The 19,226-nt window shown below is 43.6% G+C and overlaps 1 long non-coding RNA gene across 1 annotated transcript in view; it reads right to left on the reverse strand.

Annotated features, from left to right (window-relative positions):
* LOC146346935 (uncharacterized) overlaps nt 1–19,226 on the reverse strand; it is a 127,469-nt gene that overhangs the window by 58,911 nt on the left and 49,332 nt on the right. The window contains exon 2 of the long non-coding RNA XR_014789841.1: nt 5,612–5,731. This is a non-coding gene — a long non-coding RNA (uncharacterized LOC146346935). The remainder of the gene's footprint in view (nt 1–5,611; nt 5,732–19,226) is intronic.

Genomic DNA, 19,226 nt, shown 5'->3' on the forward strand with positions numbered 1-19,226 from the left:
CACCCTATTTCTGATTGGAAGTTGGTGGTCTCACCTTTGTCCAGGTGGGGGCCCCACCTTTGTCCAGATCAAGTGTATAGAAGCACAAGTAGTGAGGGCTGCAGCTCACTTTGCTCCTTTGCTGCTTTGCCTCTGATCTTAACTGGACCACTGGACCAAGGATCTGGATAACCATGGACCCCCTTAGACTTTTAGACTTTGGAACTTGGAATATTTGTGCAAGTTAGGACTTGTGTTTTTTGAAAGTAGAACTTAGAATTATTTCTGAGTTTGGGTCTTAGAATTATTTCTGAGCTTTAGACTTGGAGTTATTTCTGAAGATGGGGCTTATAATTATTTCCAGGTCTTGGGTTTTTCCTTTTACTCTAACTTCTGCCTTTATTCATCACATACCTAGAGGAACTTAGTAATGCTTTAGAATAGTTTTTATAATTCAACTTATTAATTTATAATATTAATACACCACTCCACATCAAAAGATTTCGGAGTGGTGAACAGCAAGGATAAAAGAATAAAACACCATGTTAAAACAATTAAAATATTTTAAAAGAAACAAGTTGCGATAACACTGGATTTAATAAACCATGGCTGGTCACTGAAGGAAGGCTTCCCAAAATAACAATGTCTTCAGGAGGCGCCAGAAGGAACATAATGTAGACACCTGCCTGACCTCCGAAGGCAGGGAGTTCCACAGGAAGGGGGCCACCACACTGAAGGCTCTTTCCCTGGTGGGCTACAACTGGGCCATGGGTCCATGTGGAACCACCACGAATATGCCCTCTGATGACCTCAGTGACCAGGCAGGTTGGTAAGGAAGGAGGCGCTCTCTCAGGTAATGTGCAGGAGGAGGAAGAGGGAGAGTTAAGAATGGATAGCCATGGATGGTAGAGGCTTGCAGTGAGCAGACACACTAATGCTCCACAGGATGGATGGGATGAAAGGGAAAGTAGCATCCAATTTAGCCCAATGCCTTTGATGTTCCTTGCATGTTGCACTCTGCACTCCTATATATTCTAGAGAAAACTGCACAATACCCTGGCAATACTTCAGCACTAAGTCCACTGACCTTTAAAAAGTTGCAGGACATCCATGAAGACCAAATGACAGAACTGTAAATGAACAAAGGCCAGATGGCATCTGAAATGCTGTATACTGTTTGGATTCTGATTTTAAAGGCACCCGGAAGAGAAGCAGCTTGTCCCGGAGGGTTCAGAGCTACTGAAGCCATTCCCAGACAGTCTGTCTCACAATGTATCAACTTGCAAAAGTTAAGGGAGGGGGCAAGGAGGAGAATGGAAGTGGGAAGGGGAGAGGAGAGGAGAGGAGAGGAGAGGAGAGGAGAGGAGAGGAGAGGAGAGGGCGGGGAGGCGGGAAGGGAGGGAGGGAGGGAGGAAATGGTGTCCAATCAGTGACAGAGGTGGAGGAATACTGGATATATTGGAGAGATCAGTCTGCTTTCATATCATTGTGAGAGAGAGAACACTGGTTAGAGTTGGAGGTGGTTGTTTACATGTTAGAGAGAGTTAGCTAGATCTGGGGGGGGGTGCATGCACACACGCTGCAGCTTTGTCTTTCTTCTTCCTTCCCAATTCAACTATTCCCCTTCTTTCTTTCTTTTATAGATTCTTTATTTAAAAAACCAGACACTGAAAAAGTACTTAGTTTGAGTTTCCTCCTTTCCTTGCCTGGTTCTTTGTCTCCCCACCCCCTTCTCTAATAGGTTTTACCTTTCATTCTTTTCTTCTTTATTTAAAAAACCCCAAAAAATAATAAAAAGTACTTTAGTTTGCCTTGCCTTGCCTTCCCCTTTAGCTTCCCCCCGCCCACACACACACACCCTTCTCAATGCTGAACCCTTACTTTCTGTCTAGATTAGATAGTAGATGATAGATAGATGATAGATAGATAGATAGATAGACCTTTCCTTTCCTTTCCTTTCCTTTCCTTTCCTTTCCTTGTCCTTCACTCCCCTCTTCTACCACCACCACCACCACCCTTCTCAATTCCTGTATTCCTTCCCTGCCCATTTTTTATCTTTTCCCTAAAACACAGACACACACACACACACACTTACTTTTGTCTTCTGTTAGGTTTATACATAGTCCTCCCCCCACACACACACACCTTTGCTTGTAGGTAGTTCAGTATCTGCTTTTCTTTTGTTCATGTGCGCGTGTGCACGCATGCTTGTGTTGTGGACAAGCAAACGATGTGTGGCAAAGCACTACATAGGGCACATTTCAAAAAACAGTGGGCAAAGCACTACACAACATATATTATTTAAATTCTATACTACACTGTGTAGCAAAGCAAGCCCAACATGAGGCATCTTCAGGGTCTTGGCAGGGGCAGAGGTGGGCGAGGCGTTGCTGGGACTAACAGCACTGGTAGCCAAGCTCTCCCCCAGTCCAGATAGTGTATCCTGGTGTAGCAGGGCAGCAGAGTGCGGAGGCAAGTCACAGTGCCTGGAGGTCACTGTTGCAGGCAGCAGCAGTAGCACTCTTGCCAAAGGAGCAGCATCTCCTTCTGTAGTGGCAGAGGGGAGCCCGCTGCTGGACATTACATCAGAGGTGTCTGATGTCCTCAGTGTGGTGGAGGGTCCAGAGGAGACCCATGTGGGGGAAGATCAGCAGCAGGCAGAAGCTCAAACTCCAGCACCCAACCCTCCTTCCATTGTTCCCCCTGCTCGTGTGGTGACCCCTGAGACTCAAGGCAGGCAGTCTCTGTCTCCACAGACATGTCAGAGCAGCATCATGTGGGACCACTTTGAGGTGGGAATGGATCCCAGCACTGCCATCTGCCACCACTGCAAGGCATTTCTGAAGGGGGGGAGCCAGGGCACTGCAGCACCAGCGGCCTGCTCCTGCACTTAAGGAGGCAGCACCAATCAGTCTTGCTTGGGGAAGAGGCCCTCACATCCCAGCAGGCAGACAGCAGGGGCAAGCAGAAGGCTGGTAGTGCTGGAACTCCTGCAAACTCTCCATCTCTCACCGCCAAGGCATTTAGGCAGGCCACCATGGAGGAGATGGGGTGGGGGAAGTATGGTTCCACAAGGTGGAGGTTTCCAATGCCCGACCAGATCACCAACTATATCAGTGAGATGGTGGCATGGGACAACCAGCCATTCAGCCTCATTGAAAATGCAGGGTACAAGATGTTGATGGCCCTTGCGGTGCCCTACTACTGCTTTGAGAGTTCATGTAGAAAACAGCACAGCCTGCCGGCCAGCCTGCCAGTATCCCAGCTAATGCATATTCCAATCAACCAAAGAGAGCCTGAGGTCATCCACTGTGAAGCTGAATAGAAAAGGGGAAAGGGGTTATTTGCACTTCAAATAAACCTATGGCAGAGAAAAGGGATAGTGACCTCCTCCTAATCACTGCTTAAACACCCAACTTCTCTGATTATCCTTTATTACTTTTGGTTTGAGTTTCTGAGAACAGCACATTTTATCTGTACCTAGCACAAAACTACTGGGCCGAACTGTCTGAAATATGGCAGGTGGGATCCCCTTCATGGGGGCTGACAGGTCCCCAAATTTCATGAATTTATCATGAAAACTGAAAAAGCTATGGCCATTTTTGTTTTCCCATGCAAGTCAATGGGAAAATGTCAAATCCAAATGATTTGGAAATCCGAAGTGAAGCAAATTGGGTCAGAATCGGTCCAAAGTGAAGTGGGGCTGCTTTGGAAGGTCCAAACTGGTATCTGAAGCAAAGCAGGGGGTCTGTGCACAGGCCTGTTCTTAATACTTTACTTATAACTGGGTTAAATTCCTCTATCTTCAATCATCCAAACACCACTGATATTCCAATTAATTTTATGGTAGTCTTCCAAAGAAATCACCTCAATTCAGAAACTTATATTTGAAAATGTTTTTATTTTCAACTATCAAGGTCCTAAATAAGAATCACTGATGCCCAAGAGTTCTACCTAAAGGTTGCAGAACTGATTTCCAGTCTCCTATGTATATCTTGTTATTTTATTGCCTTAGGCTATCTGTACAGTTGGAAGCCAGTTGTATACTCTTTGTCCCAGTGATCATGATTTAATGGAACTTGGTTTGTAGAGAAAAGTCTGCACATGTTGTTGTCTGATTGTTTCTTCTGTTTCCTTAGAGGAAAAGTGGCTACATTTCAGCAACCTACATAAGACAATGGCTTTTTCATAATAATGCCTGACGTAACTTTCAAAATTGGCACAACATTTATAGCTAGTAAAGGTACCTGCATCGAATTATTTTCACATAGAATTGCTGGTTATAAAATGTTCAGATCATGGCTAAATAGATGGATACTTCATTTGAATCATAAACCTTGTAACTCCTACTTTATGGAGTTATAAGTGAAGTAGGCAGGCAGACCTGGGGAAGAAGAAGACTCAGATGGGTGCTAAATCTAATCCCTTAACCTGAGGTTTTGCTGGGAAGTGCCTGGAAGCTGTTGCTTTTCCAACCAGCGCAACTTGTTTACAGGAGCCTCAGAAGTGTTTTTAAGGTGGGGGACTCAAGGTGGTCTGGTATTAAATTAAAAATTCAATTCAAAACTAAACTGTACTGAAAAGACACAGTTAATGAATACTGTAGGATGCTAGATAAATAGAAGCTTACTATCAACCTCACCTCTGTCTCCATTTCTCTCTCTCTCTCTCTCTCTCTCTCTCCCTCCACACATTAACTGTCAGATTATTATTAATATTAATATTATTTATTACATTTCTGTACCACCCCATACCTGAAGCTATCTGGGCAGTTTACAAAAGTTAAAACATTAAAATACAATGTACAAACTTTAAAACCCATTTACATAAAAACATATGGACAAACAACATATAACTAAAAACAACTTTGAACAAAAAACAGTTTTTTAAAATCCAACAATAAAACACAGCTCAAAACAACACTGCTTAAAACAGTATACAAATGTCAGCTGAAGGAAAAAAGCATTCTAAAAAGGGAAGGCCTGCTGGAATAATAGCGCCTTCAATGCCTGCTTAAAAACCTTCAACGAGGTCAGCAGGCGCATTTCAACTGACAGGTCATTCCACAACTGAGGGGCGGCAAAGGAGAAGGTCCTCTTGCGTGTGGCTGCCAGTTAGGCATTAGGCAGTCGCAGCAGAGAGCCCTCAGAGGACCTTAGGTGGCGAACTGGGACGTAGGGGAGTAGGTGCTCCCTAAGGTACCTTGGGCCTAGACCATGTAAGGCTTTAAAGGTAAGAACCAGCATTTTATATTTTGCGTGGAAACAAATTGGCAGCCAGTGTAAAGATTTTCAAACCGGTGTAATATGGTCTCCATGGGATGTCCCAGAGACCAACCTGGCTGTCATATTTTGTACCTGTTGAAGTTTCCAAACTAAATATAAATGCAGCCCCAAGTACCACGCATTGCAGAAATCAAGCCTAGAGGTTACCAGCATGTGCACAACCATTACAAGGTCTACATGTTCCAGGAATGGGCGTAGCTGGTGTATCAGCCAAAGTTGATAACAGACACTTCTCACCGTTGCCTCCACCTGGGGTGCCAGGAGCAGGCTTGGGTCAAAAAGCTCCCCAAGCTACAAACTTGCTCCTTCAGGGGGAGTGCAACCCCATCCAGAACTGGTTGACATACCTCAGTATCTGAATTTGGACCCTTCACGATGAGCACCTCTGTCTTGCCTGGATTCAACTTCAGCTCCCTCATCCAGCCCATTACCGACTTCAGGCAGTCATTCGGAGGAGTCATACCTTCCTTGGATAAAGATGATAAGGAGAAATAGATTTGGGTGTCATCAAAGTTCTGATAATACTCAGCCCCAAACCTCCTGAAGATCTCTCCCAGAGGTTTCATGTAGATATTGAACAGCATCAGGGATAGAATGGAGCCCTGAGGGACTCCACATAATAGTTCCTTTTTCGAAGAACAGCTATCCCCAAGCAACACCATCTGGGACCATCCTGAGAGGAAGGAGTGGAACCACTGCAGAGCAGTGTCCCCAACTCCCTCATGCGATCCAGAAGGATACCATTGATGGCATCGAATGCCGCTGAAAGATCCAAAAGAATCAACAGGGATGCACTCTCCCTATCGATCCCCAGGCAAAGATCATCCACGAATGCAACCATGGCAGTTTCAGCTTCTCTGCCTCTCTGAAGCCAGTTTGAAATGGGTCCAGGTAATCAGTTTCATCCAAGACTGCTTGGAGTTGAATGGACACCACCTTCTCAATTGCCTTACCCCAAAATGGTAGATTGTTTCCTGGCCTGTAATTATTGAAGGCTAGGGAGTCCAGGGAAGGCTTCTTCAGAAGCTGTCTAACAATTGCTTCTTTCAGACAAGATGGAAAATTACCTTCCCTTAGGGAGGCATTAATAATATTCAGCAAAAATTGTTTTACCCTCTCCCCTCCCTGGACTACAAGCCAGGATGGGCAGGGATCGAGAGGGCAAGTTGTCTTTTTGACCAAGCCAAGCAGCTTGTCCACTTCATCAGGACTCACAAGCTGAAAATGATCCAGTTTAATTGTGCAAGCAGAGTTGCTGGACACTCCACTGTTGATTTCTGTCCCTACAACAGCATCCAAGTCAGCTCGTATCCAAGAGATTTTATCCGCAAAAAACTCATGAAAGGCGTCACAGCGAGCTACTGAAGGCTCTAAGATCAAATTCAGTGTGCGTGTGTGTGTGTGTGTCGGGGGGCTGACTCAGCTCCCTAACCACACTGAACAGCTCAGCTGGGAGCGAGTTTGCAGAGGCGATATGTCATGTGTAGAGTAGAAAGCTCTATTTACTGCACGTATCACCACCTCATAGGTCTTCAATGATCCCTATGATGTGTCTTGTCGGATTCAAGTTCAGTTTTCCCGCCATCGGCACTCTAGTCATCATCCAATACATTTAGTTGAGCTTATCTCTTCCATAGCAAAGGTCTGTCCTCATGTCGTGGCAAGCAAGATGGTGCAGTCAGTTGCTGGACCCTAGAAACTGGACCTGCACATCTCTCACTTCATTATCAATTTGCCTTGACTACAACAGCAGTCCTTTTTGCCTAATCATCCCCGGGGGGTACAGGGGGAGATCAGCCTAACCAATCTTACGTAAGGCTCTAGCCCCTTCTGCCCACCCCCACCACCCATTCTAGGGACCTTGCCTGTTGAAATAAGTAAATCATACAGAAGACCCTTTTAGCACTTTAGTTTTACTTTCTCTCTCTCTCTCTCTCTCTCTCTCTCTCACACACACACACACACACTCACACATTCCATCCCTAACTCGTCACCTCTTATGTTGATGAACTTCTATTTCTACTCCTTTATGAAAGCATCAACACTATTAAAATAATAATTAATGCTTAAATGAAGCACAGCGTATATCTACACTACAAATGCAAAACAATTTTACCTCTGTGCCTGTAACAGGCTTCAGCGACTAATAATATTACCTGTATTTGAGTGCTTATTTTTTATTCTCATGTTTATGCTTGGATTGCCTCACAGTTTTGGATTTTGTAAGCTGTCTACAATACAGAATGAGGCAGGATATCAATATGTAAATCACTCAGTCAAGTAACCCTGGTAACTGTAGCTCCAAGAAAAGCTAGGGACCCCTAAAACAAATTCCCAGTACCCTCAGAAAACTACAATTATCCAAGATTGCTTAGGGAAGCCATAGCAACTAAAGAAGTTTGAAATGGATCAACATTTGTAGTGCAAATTTGCCCACAGGGACTGAATGAGTTAAAACATTCTACCAAGATTGTGTAACATGAAGATTATAGAGTGCCGTTTTTTTTTTCATAAGTGAATGTTGATGTTCTAGCTGACTCCTTAGAGCAGGGGTGGGCAACTTTTGTTGGGGGGGACCACATTGGTTCAGAGAAAAGCAGTCATGGATTGTATACTGGCAGTGGGTGGGGCCAAAAATGGAAGGGGTACACCCTTTTTTCCTTCTTCCCTTCCCTCTCTCTCCCCCTCCTCTTTATCCATCCATCCTTCTCTCCCTCCCCTCCCCCTCCCTCTCTCTCACACCACACATACCCCACCCCCTCTCTCCAGCTGCCTCTGGAATCTCAAGTCTCAAAGCCCACAAAGCCTCCTGTACCTGCCACCTGTTCAAAACCTCCTGTTGCTGCTGCTATCAAAGATGTGGCACCCCAAGGCTTCCTGTACCCACCACCACAGTTCCTGTTACTGTCACAGACTGTTGCTGCTCCTGAGGGTGCAGCTCACCAAAGATGAACAAGAAAAAAAAAGTCCTGCTCCCACTAGTTTCAGTTCTCTGCTATGCAAAACACAGCTGTTTACAATAGAGAAGTCAAGCAAGCACAGTTTTACAGGGCAAACATGGATTTACCAGAGAGAAGTCAGAAGAGTAGCCAAGGTCAAACACATCAGTCAAGCAGAATCAGTGTCCAGAAGGCAGCATCAGGCAGAAGTCCAAAGATCAATAAAACAGAGGTCCAAACACAAGTCAAGGCCAAGGAAACAAGATACCAGGCTCAAGGAGCTGAAGAAATGGCACTGTTTCAGCAAAGGCTAGACTGATAATGAACAGACTTATATTACCAGAGCCTCCTGAGCCTCACCCAAGGCTCAGCAGCAGTACATTACAAGCCTTGCTCCTGAGTACCTCCCTTGTCTTGAGGAATCCTTCTTTGGCTTCTTCTTAAAGGAGCCCTGCTGATTTGCCTCTTATGGCATCTATGCTCTCTGGGACTGGGGAATCACTCAGCCTCTCTCTCTCTCTCTCTCTCTCTCTCTCTCTGAAACACAGCTGCCTTCTTCCTGTGGGGATGCACCCATGGTCCTCACCCCTGAGGGTCCAGGCTCCCCCAGTGCTCCTGATATGGATGGTTCAATGGCATCATCCATCTCTGGGAGCTTTAGCTCCTTGGAGGAGGAGTCCTCCAGCAGGGGCATGATACAGTAGCCACTGGCTGTTTTCCATGTCAATTTGGGTGGATATCAGTGGTGGCATGGGGAAATTCCCTGGGATAAGTGGTAGAAGCAATATCAGCAGTTTTGGTAGCAGTAAATTGGTGGTGAGAGGAAATTAGTGATGGGGTAGCAGAAACCACCATGGTGGGCTGCACCAAAGGCCTCCAAGGAGTGTATGGGGCCCACAGGTTGTCCACATGTGCCTTAGAAAATGGGTTGTGGAAGGGTGACATCAAATTCCACCCATTTCCTGGATGCCATAATCATTCTGATCTTTCTTCTACTTCCAGGAGCTCTCAATTAACCTAAGATAGGAAGGAGGATTTCTCCAGTCCCAGATTCCATTAATTCTTCTGTTTGAATCTGAAAGAATATACAAATACTCAAGCCCCAATTAGGGATGGCTGAATCTGTCCAATTCACTTCCTCTCACATTCAATTTTTAAGGTCTCTAGTTCTTTCTGAATATGAACTTTGCCAATTTTGGTAAATTCTCATCAAAGACGAACTGCAACAAGATTCTCACCCATCTGCGCCAGTCAAATTTGGTAGGCACAGCTGTTCTGAGCATGGACAGGACTATGATGCACCTGCCTGCCATATAGCTGTTAAAGATAAGGAGACTATCAGAAAAAAGAGGTGGCAACCCTAATTAAGCACTAACATGACCGGATACACAGGAATTCAAACCCACACTTTAAAAAGCAAAGCATTCAAAACCCTGGACATGGATGGACAAATCTGTAGGGGGGGGGGGGTCTCTCACATTTGATTTTTTTTTTTTTTTAAATCTCAACTTCTTTCCATTCCAGATTTGGAGACCTTTGAGAATTTGGGTAATTTCTCATCAAAGCCAAACTTCTCAGCCATTTCTAGCCCCAATCATGCATTAACTACATGATGGGGACTCCCCAAGTAGAAGAGACATCCAACTCGCCCTGCCCCTGATATTGTGCTGCTCCCTGCCCTGGCTCTGATCCCCAATACCCATGCATTCAGCATGGATATCTGAACAGGGAAAGCCAATGTCTGTGGAGTTCTATATGCAATTGGGAATGATGCATGAGTGCAATGTCAGGTTGTATGAAAGCCCATGTGCATAATGCTCTGTGAACACTGGATTCATTTATTTTTTTTGTAAAGTTTGTATCCTGCCTCTTTCCCTGAGAGGGAACTCAAGTCAGCAAATAAACAATCGGCAATATTTAAAACAATCTTAAAACCCCCACATTAATAAACAACAGCAATAAAGACTGTTTGTAAAAATAGCAGTTAACCACTTCTCTCAGTGGCTATTGAATTCATCAGTGCATTTATGAAATGGTCTAAGACATTATATTACCATCATCATAGTCCTTATTAATCATGTACGGAATATGCCAGCGGTCATGCAGGTTTTATTCTGGTTTACTGTTATTTTGTGGTTTTATTATAAGCTTTTATATTTTATATTGTTTTATGCTGCACTTTGTGGTTTTAATTTTTGTGAACTGCCCAAAGAACTTCAGCTATTGGGCAGTACAGAAATAAATCAATAAATATTTAAAAAAAATTAAAATGCTGCGTAATGAGTTTTGTACAGGTCTGTGTACATATTTACTGTAATAATAAAATGAAAAAAAAAAGAATAGAATTCCAGCTTTGTGAACATTTATATTGCCACAGTGAATCTGCAAATCTAAATGTGATATTCAAAATTTAGTTCAACTTGAGATTGAAACAAAGCAGAAACCTAGATTAGAAAGATAACGAATTATAATTTCCCTAAACTGTCCATCGTTATGTTTGGATGAAGAGCCAAGATGAACGTTTGGGATCAAAAGGGCCTTGTTTGTCCTTGCTTGCCTGTCAAGCTGGATTCAGTACTGTTTCCATGTTCTGACAGTGGCATTCCTACAGTAAATGAAATTGTTTGTAATCCAACACATACAAAGCATCGCTTAAGAGGAATCTGCTTCTTAACTAGTGGAAGGCTGTTATTGTACTTTTTGTCCTGCCATTCAGCCCCTTTGGATTTGAAGGAAGAGCTGGAATTATCCATGCTGCCAACTCATAAGTGACTCACTTCATTTCAGTGATGTAACTGCCATTTTTGTATAGGTGAGTACATGATGTGCTAGAGTAGATTGCAGGAAGATGAAGTTTCCTCACTTGCCAAGCTGCATTAGACTCTCTCAAATTCCATTCATTCTGGAGAAATAACTGGTGCTTACATGGGTACTGAGGAGGGCCATCTGACCCTTAATTGCCACTAGCTTAGTTTCGTTCTCTTTTTTAGGAGTCAAGGCCTATACATGTAAGCTGATGAATATAATAAATCTTACCATACAATCCTCCAGTAACCTGTTTTAACACTTATAGAGCCATTTCCAATAACAACTGGGAATTTGTCAGTGAGCTTTTTTTTGCATCCTCTGTCATCTAAGTGTTACCATGAGAACATTAATCCCCTGGTGCTTCCTTATGCATCAGCTTATAAAAAAAGAACATTAAATTAGGGGTATTTGGTAGTATATCCATGCTGTCACACAGACAATGTTTATCTTGTCATTGTAAGTATATAACAGTGAGTGTCAGAATGCCGTATTTTGTACATAGAGCCATATCTAATGAAGCTCAGCATAGCAAAATGTAACATATAAGTAGACTCCTATCCTGTGCCATCTTGAGTATATTTCTCATAATTTTCTGATAACAGTGAGTGATGTATGGGATCAGACATCAAGTAGCACAGGATCCTTTGAAAAAATGAATTTTTCATTGCTAAACATACCTCTGTCTTTATATCCTTTGGTTCTTTTAGAAATTAAAGACTGAGGAAAAAGTTACCCTCAGTTCTGTCATTGTTGATCTATTTATTTAACCTTTTCGTGCTATTTTTCAATTGAGCGTATATCCCTTTTATAGTAGGATCTTAGAATCCACACTTTTCAAATATTCATACTATGTCAGGGTCCTTACTAAAGCCAAGATAATAATTGATTAACTGTGCTTTACTTGTCTTTTCTAATTAAAACATGTTGCATAAAAGAAATCACTTAGGTTCCAATCCTATGTACATGCTTACCCAGGAGTAAGTCCCATTATTTATTTTTATTTTATTTGTTTACAATATTTATATACTGCTCCACATCAAAGATTTTGGAGCAGTGAACAGCAAGATAAAAGAATAAAACCCCATAATTAAAACAATTAAAACATTTTAAAAGAACAGATTCTGAACATAATAAACCATGGCTGGTCACTCAGGGAAAGCCTCTCAAAATAACAACGTCTTCAGGAAGCACTGAAAGCAACACAACCTTGGCGCCTGCCTCACCTCCAAAGGCAGGGAATTCCACAGGAAAGGGGCCACTATGCTGAAGGCTTTCTTCCTGGTGGATTCCAACCAGACCATAGGTCCATGTGGATCCACCAGGAGCAAGCCCTCCGATGACCTCAGTGACCAGGCAGGTTGGTAAAGAAGAAAGTGCTCTGTCAGGTATCCTACTGGTCCCAAGTTGTTTAGGGCTTTGTACACTAGTACTAAAACCTTAAACCTGGCCTGGTAGTGAATAGGCAGCCAGTGCAGTTCCTTCAGCAAAGGAGTTACATGCTGAAAAGGGGCAGCTCCCGACAACAGCTGAGCTGCTGCATTCTGCACTAGCTCCAGCTTCCGGACCAGCCTCAAGGGCAGCCTCACATAAAGCGCATTGCAATGATCCAGTCCTGAGGTTACTAATGCCTGTACCACTGTGGCCAAGCTATCACTGTCCAGGAGAGGCCATAGCTGGCGGACCAGCCAAAGCTGGTAAAAGGCACTCCAAGCTGCAATGGCCACTTGGGCTTCCAGCGACAGTGATGGATCTAGGAGTGCCCCCAGACTACAGACCTGATCTTTCAGAGGGAGTGCAGTCCCATCCAGAACAGGCAATGAGCCTATCTCCCAGACTCAGGAACCACTCACCCACAGGGCTTCCATCTTGCCAGGATTCAGTTTCAGTTTATTAGCCCTCATGCAGCCCATTACTGAGTTCAGGCACTGGTCCAGGACTTGCACAGCCTCTCCTGATTCAGATGTCACAGGGAGATATAGCTGCGTGTCATCAGCATACTGATAGCATTTAGCTCCAAATCCCCCTAATGACCATTCCCAGTGGCTTCATAATGGATGTTAAACAACATTGGGGACAAGATGGTGCCCTACAGCACCCCATAGCTCAATTGCCGGGGGCCGAGGAATAGTCACCCGATGTTACTCTCTGAAATCAGCCCCACAGGTAGGACCAGAACCACTATAACACAGTGCCTCTGATACCCATCCCATGGAGTTGATCCAGGATGATACCATGGTCAATGGTATCAAAAGCTGATGAGAGATCGAGCAGAATTAACAGGGTTGCACTCCCCCTGTCCCACTCTCGATAAAGGTCATCCATTAGGGCGACCAAGTCTGATTCAGTCCCATAATCAGATCGAAACCCAGACTGGAATGGGTATAGATAATCAGTATCCTCCAAGAGTGCATGCAGTTCCTCTGCCACGACCCTCTCAAGTACCTTCCTTAGGAAAGGGGTATTTGTGACTGGGTGGTAGTTGTCTAATACCATTGTGTCCAGAGTGGGCTTCTTCAGGAGTGGCTGCACTACTGCCTCCTTAAGAACAGCAGGGACCACCCCTTCCCACATGGAAGCATTTATCACTCCCTGAACCCACCTAGTCATACCTCCTCGGATAGCTTTTATTAGGGCCAGGGTTCGAGAGGGCATGTGGTTGGTCACATTACTGCAGGCACCTCATCCACATTATCAGGCTGCAGAAACTGGAACTGATCCCACAAAATTGGGGAGATGGTGGCATCAGACATCTCGACTGGAACTGTGATAACAACAGTGTCAAGTTCGCTGCAGAGGCAAACAATTTTGTCCTCAAATTGTGATGCAAAAAGCGAGTCCTCAATGGGACCAGGGCCCCATTTACTGTGGAGGGTGTTAACAATCCCCAGACCACCCAGAAGAGCTCCTCTGGATGGCTACTTGAGAATGCAATGGAGGCAGCAGAATAAGCCTTCTTTGCTGCCCGCACCGCCACGCAATAGGCACTTTTATGTGCTCTAGAGCATGCTTGGTCATCTTCGCTTCGAATCTTATGCCATTTCTGCTCTAGCCAACGTCCAGCCTGTTGCATTGACCACAGCTCCCCAGTATACCAAGGAGCAGAGCGGGCTCTACAGTGCTGGAGACAGCACTCAGATGCAATCAAGTTGATGGCCCTCCGCATCTCACCATTCCACAGTGAGACTAGGGCCTCAGCTGGATCACCAGGTCTCTCCACTGGAAAATTCCCAAGAGCATTCAGAAATCCATTAGATTCCATCAGCGTCCCAGGGCAGAGCATCCGAATGGGTCCCCCAGCCCTGCAGGAGGGAAATAACACCATGAGTTCAAACCTCACAAGGAAATTGTCTGACCATGAAAATGGGGTTACATGGACCCCCCCCAATCTTCAGACCACCCAACTCACAACTTGGAGCAAACCCCAAATTAACAGTATGCCCTGCTTCATGTGTCGGGCCGATGACAGACAGCCTCATGGTTGTCATGGAGGCCATGAAGTCCTGAGCTGGAACTCCAGAGACAGCCTCAGCATGGAAGACCCACCATCCTGGGTTCCTCCAACACCACACTCGAAACTGCCTCTGCCAGTTCAGTCAGAGAGGATGCTGGGCAGCAGGGTGGGCGGCACACCAGCAGCATCCCCAATCTCTTTGGCCCAACAGCAGGTGTAGCCCCTCAAGGCCTGCTCCAAGGTGGGGTGGTTTCTTGGTGATAGAGATGGAGGTTCTATGAACCACAGTGACTCCCCCTCCCCCCAGCCCTCCAACCTATGTTGGTGCTTCACCAAGTTCTCAGGTAGGCAGAGCTGAGTCAGGTCAACCCCACCTAGCTCACCCACCCAAGTCTCAGTAATACATGCCAGGTCGGCCTTCTCATCCATGATTAAATCATGCATGAGTATGGTCTTATTGTGGACCAACCTGGCATTAAATAGCAGCACCACAAGACAGGAGGGCTCAGTGGATGAGCTACCCACACATTCTCAGCACCCACCCACCATTCAAACATACCCTCAACCATTCAACACATACACTCCACTCATCCACCAGTCGCTCCCAACCAAACAACACAATCACAGTTTGTAGTTTGTGGTTATAACCAGCCACTGGTCACATCTAGACATCAGGCTTGCCAACCAAGCAAGCAATATAAAGAACAAGAAGGTGCTTATTTCCTTGCCCTTCAACCTACTTCCATTAGTTCATGCTCATCCCATCCGTCACCTGGAGTGTGGCAAACAGTTCTCCCCCCTGTCTCTCACCCAGGAGACCCCGCTTCTAACAACCACAGGCTCTCACCCTGGGCAGAAGAAGCAACTCTGGTATATGAAGCCCTGATCCCCTGTCTCTCACCCAGGGTGGGCAAACAATGAGATGTAAGTACAACTGTTGTCAGGGGATCCCTGCTCTCACTCAGGGACACCCCACTCACACAAAGCGGGTAGTCAATGGACAAGCAGAGAGTAAAAAGAAAACTAAGGAAGAAGGAGAAAGTAAAAGGCACCTCGCCCTTGTGGCATCCTGAAGGGGCAAGCCAAAGGGATGCCCCTACCAGGGCAGCCCGCCACCTTGTGGCAGGGCAGCTTAAATCTCTGTGACACCAAAGGTCTCAAAAGGTCTCAAAAGACAGCACTCTGTTCTAGTTGGCTGGCCAATAAACTCAGGGTGACTTACTTCTGAGTATACATCCATAAGGATTGCACTGTTAGTTGTCCTTCATAATCCTGCTGCAAATGGAGACAGTGTGGGAGCATAAAAAAATAGGAGAGGACTATTGCTTTTAATAAATCCATCTTGAACTGATTGCCTGTGTTTGGTCCAGTCTCCTTCGATCATGGACTACACTGATAATGCTTATTTCAGTAGGATTGTTATTTCGGTGGCACCATGGCTGTCTTCCTGTTGATAGGTTTCTATAAGCCTAATGCAAACTAAACACACAAAATGTGCACCACAGTTACATGCCAGAGGACCACTTGGTGTGTCCCAAAGATGTCCAGAGGTTTAAATAGTCCTTCTTTTCTTCTGCTTGCAAATATTAACACTCAGCTTTGCTTTTTGAAATATTTACTGATCTAATCTCTTAATTATTTGAAGAAAAAGTACGAAGGGCATATTTGACTCCAGACATGATAGCAGGCCATCTGCTATCATTTAAAGAGTTTGATTAAAGATGTGCGTGAGGATGGAGAATCTGATCTGGCCCACAGTGCTGTGGGGCAGGATTAACACTTTCTCTGCACAATTTTCCTGATGAATTCCCCACCCACCCCAAAGCTGTTATTTGCCTTGCAGTTCAAAACATACAGGAAGCCATATGGTACCTAAATGTTTTTCCCCACAGGCCAAATAGCAACTGGGGAGGGGAGTTCATCAGAAAATGTGTGGGGGTGAAAGGGCTTAAAGGCCTCACCCTAACACTGCAGTCCCTATTGGATTTTCTCCCCAATGCCATGACTGCAATTAAATTCTTAATAACCAGCAGCAGATCTGTTTATTAAGATCTTCATTTTGGAAACAGTGCAAATAATTTCTGAAGCTCAAACAATTTTCAAAGAGCATAACTTCATCAGTTTTAAGAACAATCTAAATATATGGTGTGCATAAGGAGTAAGGGCCTCCTGCCAAAGAACTGTGTGTGAGAGAGAGAGAGAGAGAGCATGTGCGAGTGTGTGTGTGTGTGTGTGTGCGCGTGCGCGCGCGCGTGCATGTGTTTAAAGCAGCCTGAGAGCCATCAGCCAGTGAAGTTAGGATTTCTTGTTGATGTGTGTAGATGCTATAAGTTAGGGGACTGTGTGTAAGCAAGGACAGGCCTACTTCTTAGGATCTGACATCAGGAAATATCTATTGTCCAGGATGGGCTATAGATGCTTGATGATCTTTTAGAGAGATTTTAGTTGCAATTTGAAGATGACAACTACTGCTAGTGATGGATGATCACAGTCAGATTCATTTATTGATAGATGGTTTATGTTTCTTTCTCATATAAATAATGCTTACTTAAGTACAGCATCTCCCTCCCGCACCCTCAACACAGATCTTTTTGGAAGGACTTTATTTCTGTATGAATGTTCTATTATTGTTAATTCTATGACCATCTCTCTTACATAATGACAATATTCATTGTTCAATGTTCATAGTTTTAATTGATAAATGTTTTCAGTTTCTTTAGTTTATCTATGTTATTTATTTATTTGAAAAAAGCACAATAAAATATTATTATTTTACAAAACAAGTCATGCTCTTTTACTTCCTCTGCTGCATCAGTTCTCTAGAAGGCAACTCTTAATTACCATTCTGGCTTTGTTTCTTCACTTTACTGGATGATGATGTAGTTTTAAGAACACTTGATGTAAATGTTCCACCTGTGAACTGATAGCTAAGGAACTGAAATAAACGTAGTTGAATTGTTAGGTTTGGCTGTAGACAATGTATCATGTGGTGCACTCTACATAGTAGCTGGAACTGTGTAGGTAAGTATCTCAGCTGACACTGTAATTCCATTGTTTATGCTTTTTAATAGTGCTTCAAATTGTGGTCTTCCCCCACAAGCATGATCTTATCTTTAATTTTATGTGAATCCTTTGGTTCCTACATTATACAAAGTAATCCATTTCATATATCAATCCTTTTCCTTTTCAGAATTATATCTTTTAGTTTGTTGATATACCCCCTCCTCCCAAAAGATGATAAATCTGTTCAGGTTATAAATAATTAACATTTCTGTATGCTAACTCAAACTGTATTCTGACCATTAAAACTCAAGTGCTATTTGTCTCTTGGAAATAGGCTCCATCATGGCATCTAATAAACAGAATTGCAATATATATACTTAATGGCCTGGTTTGCACGTAATTACAACCCAGGGTATGGATTGTCATTGAATTGTGGGTTGCTGTTGAATCATGGGTTGTCATTATGTGTGAACCCTGCACTATGGTTTAACTGTGAGTTGTTAACCATGAACAAACCAGGAAGAAAACTTATGGTTTGTTGTTGGATTGTGGACTCTGGTTTGTTCATATTGCTTCTCTGTTTATAAAGTAATACACTAAAAAGAATATTAATTTGTAATACATAAGCCTTTCATAGCTACTGTTTATTTGTGTTATATGCTCAGCATCTCCTGAACATAAGAAGAACACTAGCATGAGGCATCCCTTCATTTTAGTAGGATGCCACCTCCTTATTCATTGTAATCTAAATAAGAAAGGAAAGCTAATTGTCAATTTTTGCTCCAGATACTTTCAGTATTTCACCTCTTATCTATTCTCTAAAACTTGCTGTGTAATTCATCTTGATGGCAACTATCACGGAAAACATATGCACAGTGATTAGAATTTTTATCTCATTGTTCAATATTCATTCCTTTGCAAAAGCATTTACAAGATTCATTTCTCGGTAACTACATGTATGAAATGGAAATAAAAGACTACTGCTGTATTGTCTGAAGAAACATTATTTGAAAGATATACCACCTATTATATGGATATAATTTTGGCTAGTAGAAATAAGACTTTTTCTCCCAGACACTGCTATGCAGAGTTTATGAACTGAGGATTGTATCTTACATACATTACATTTTATCACTGACACACACAAAAGGAAGCCTACTTTAAATAACAAGACTTCATAATCAGGCACAGTGGGTGTGATACTCTGGGAAGATTTGTGCAAGCCCCTCTGAAATAAACAGGTGTCACAAGAGTACTTTTGTGAGCTCTGACCTGAATATAATCTGTGCTAAGCTTAGCCGATTTGGGCTTTGTGTCTTATGTTGTCAGTGGGTTTACATGGCCCTGGGCTGGTCACTTCCTAAGTGAAAGGTTGACAGTTTTCAAAGACCAAAGAAGGCAGATCAAAAGCTACTAGGAGAGAAAGGTAGAAATCATAGAATTACTGACAGTCACAGCTAAATGAACCAATAGCCTGACTCGGTATAGGCTAGTTTCCTCTCTCTCTCTCTCTCTCTCTATATATATATATATATATATATGTAGATATGGGTGTGTACATGTCTGCATATATCACTTCCAATGAACTTATAAAACTGCCTTATACAGAGTCAGAACACTGGACCATCTACCCCCATACCATGAGAGCCCCATCCACCTGCCCCAATATCTCAGGGAAGTGACTCTCCAATGTCTCAGGAAGAGGTCTTTCTCAGCCCTATTATCTGTGATCCTCTTAATGATCCCAGGGATGTGATCTGG

Source organism: Heloderma suspectum, chromosome 4 (genome assembly GCF_057233095.1).
Source record: "Heloderma suspectum isolate Gila_16-S chromosome 4, 16-S_ref, whole genome shotgun sequence".
Classification (NCBI taxonomy): Eukaryota; Metazoa; Chordata; class Lepidosauria; order Squamata; family Helodermatidae; genus Heloderma; species Heloderma suspectum.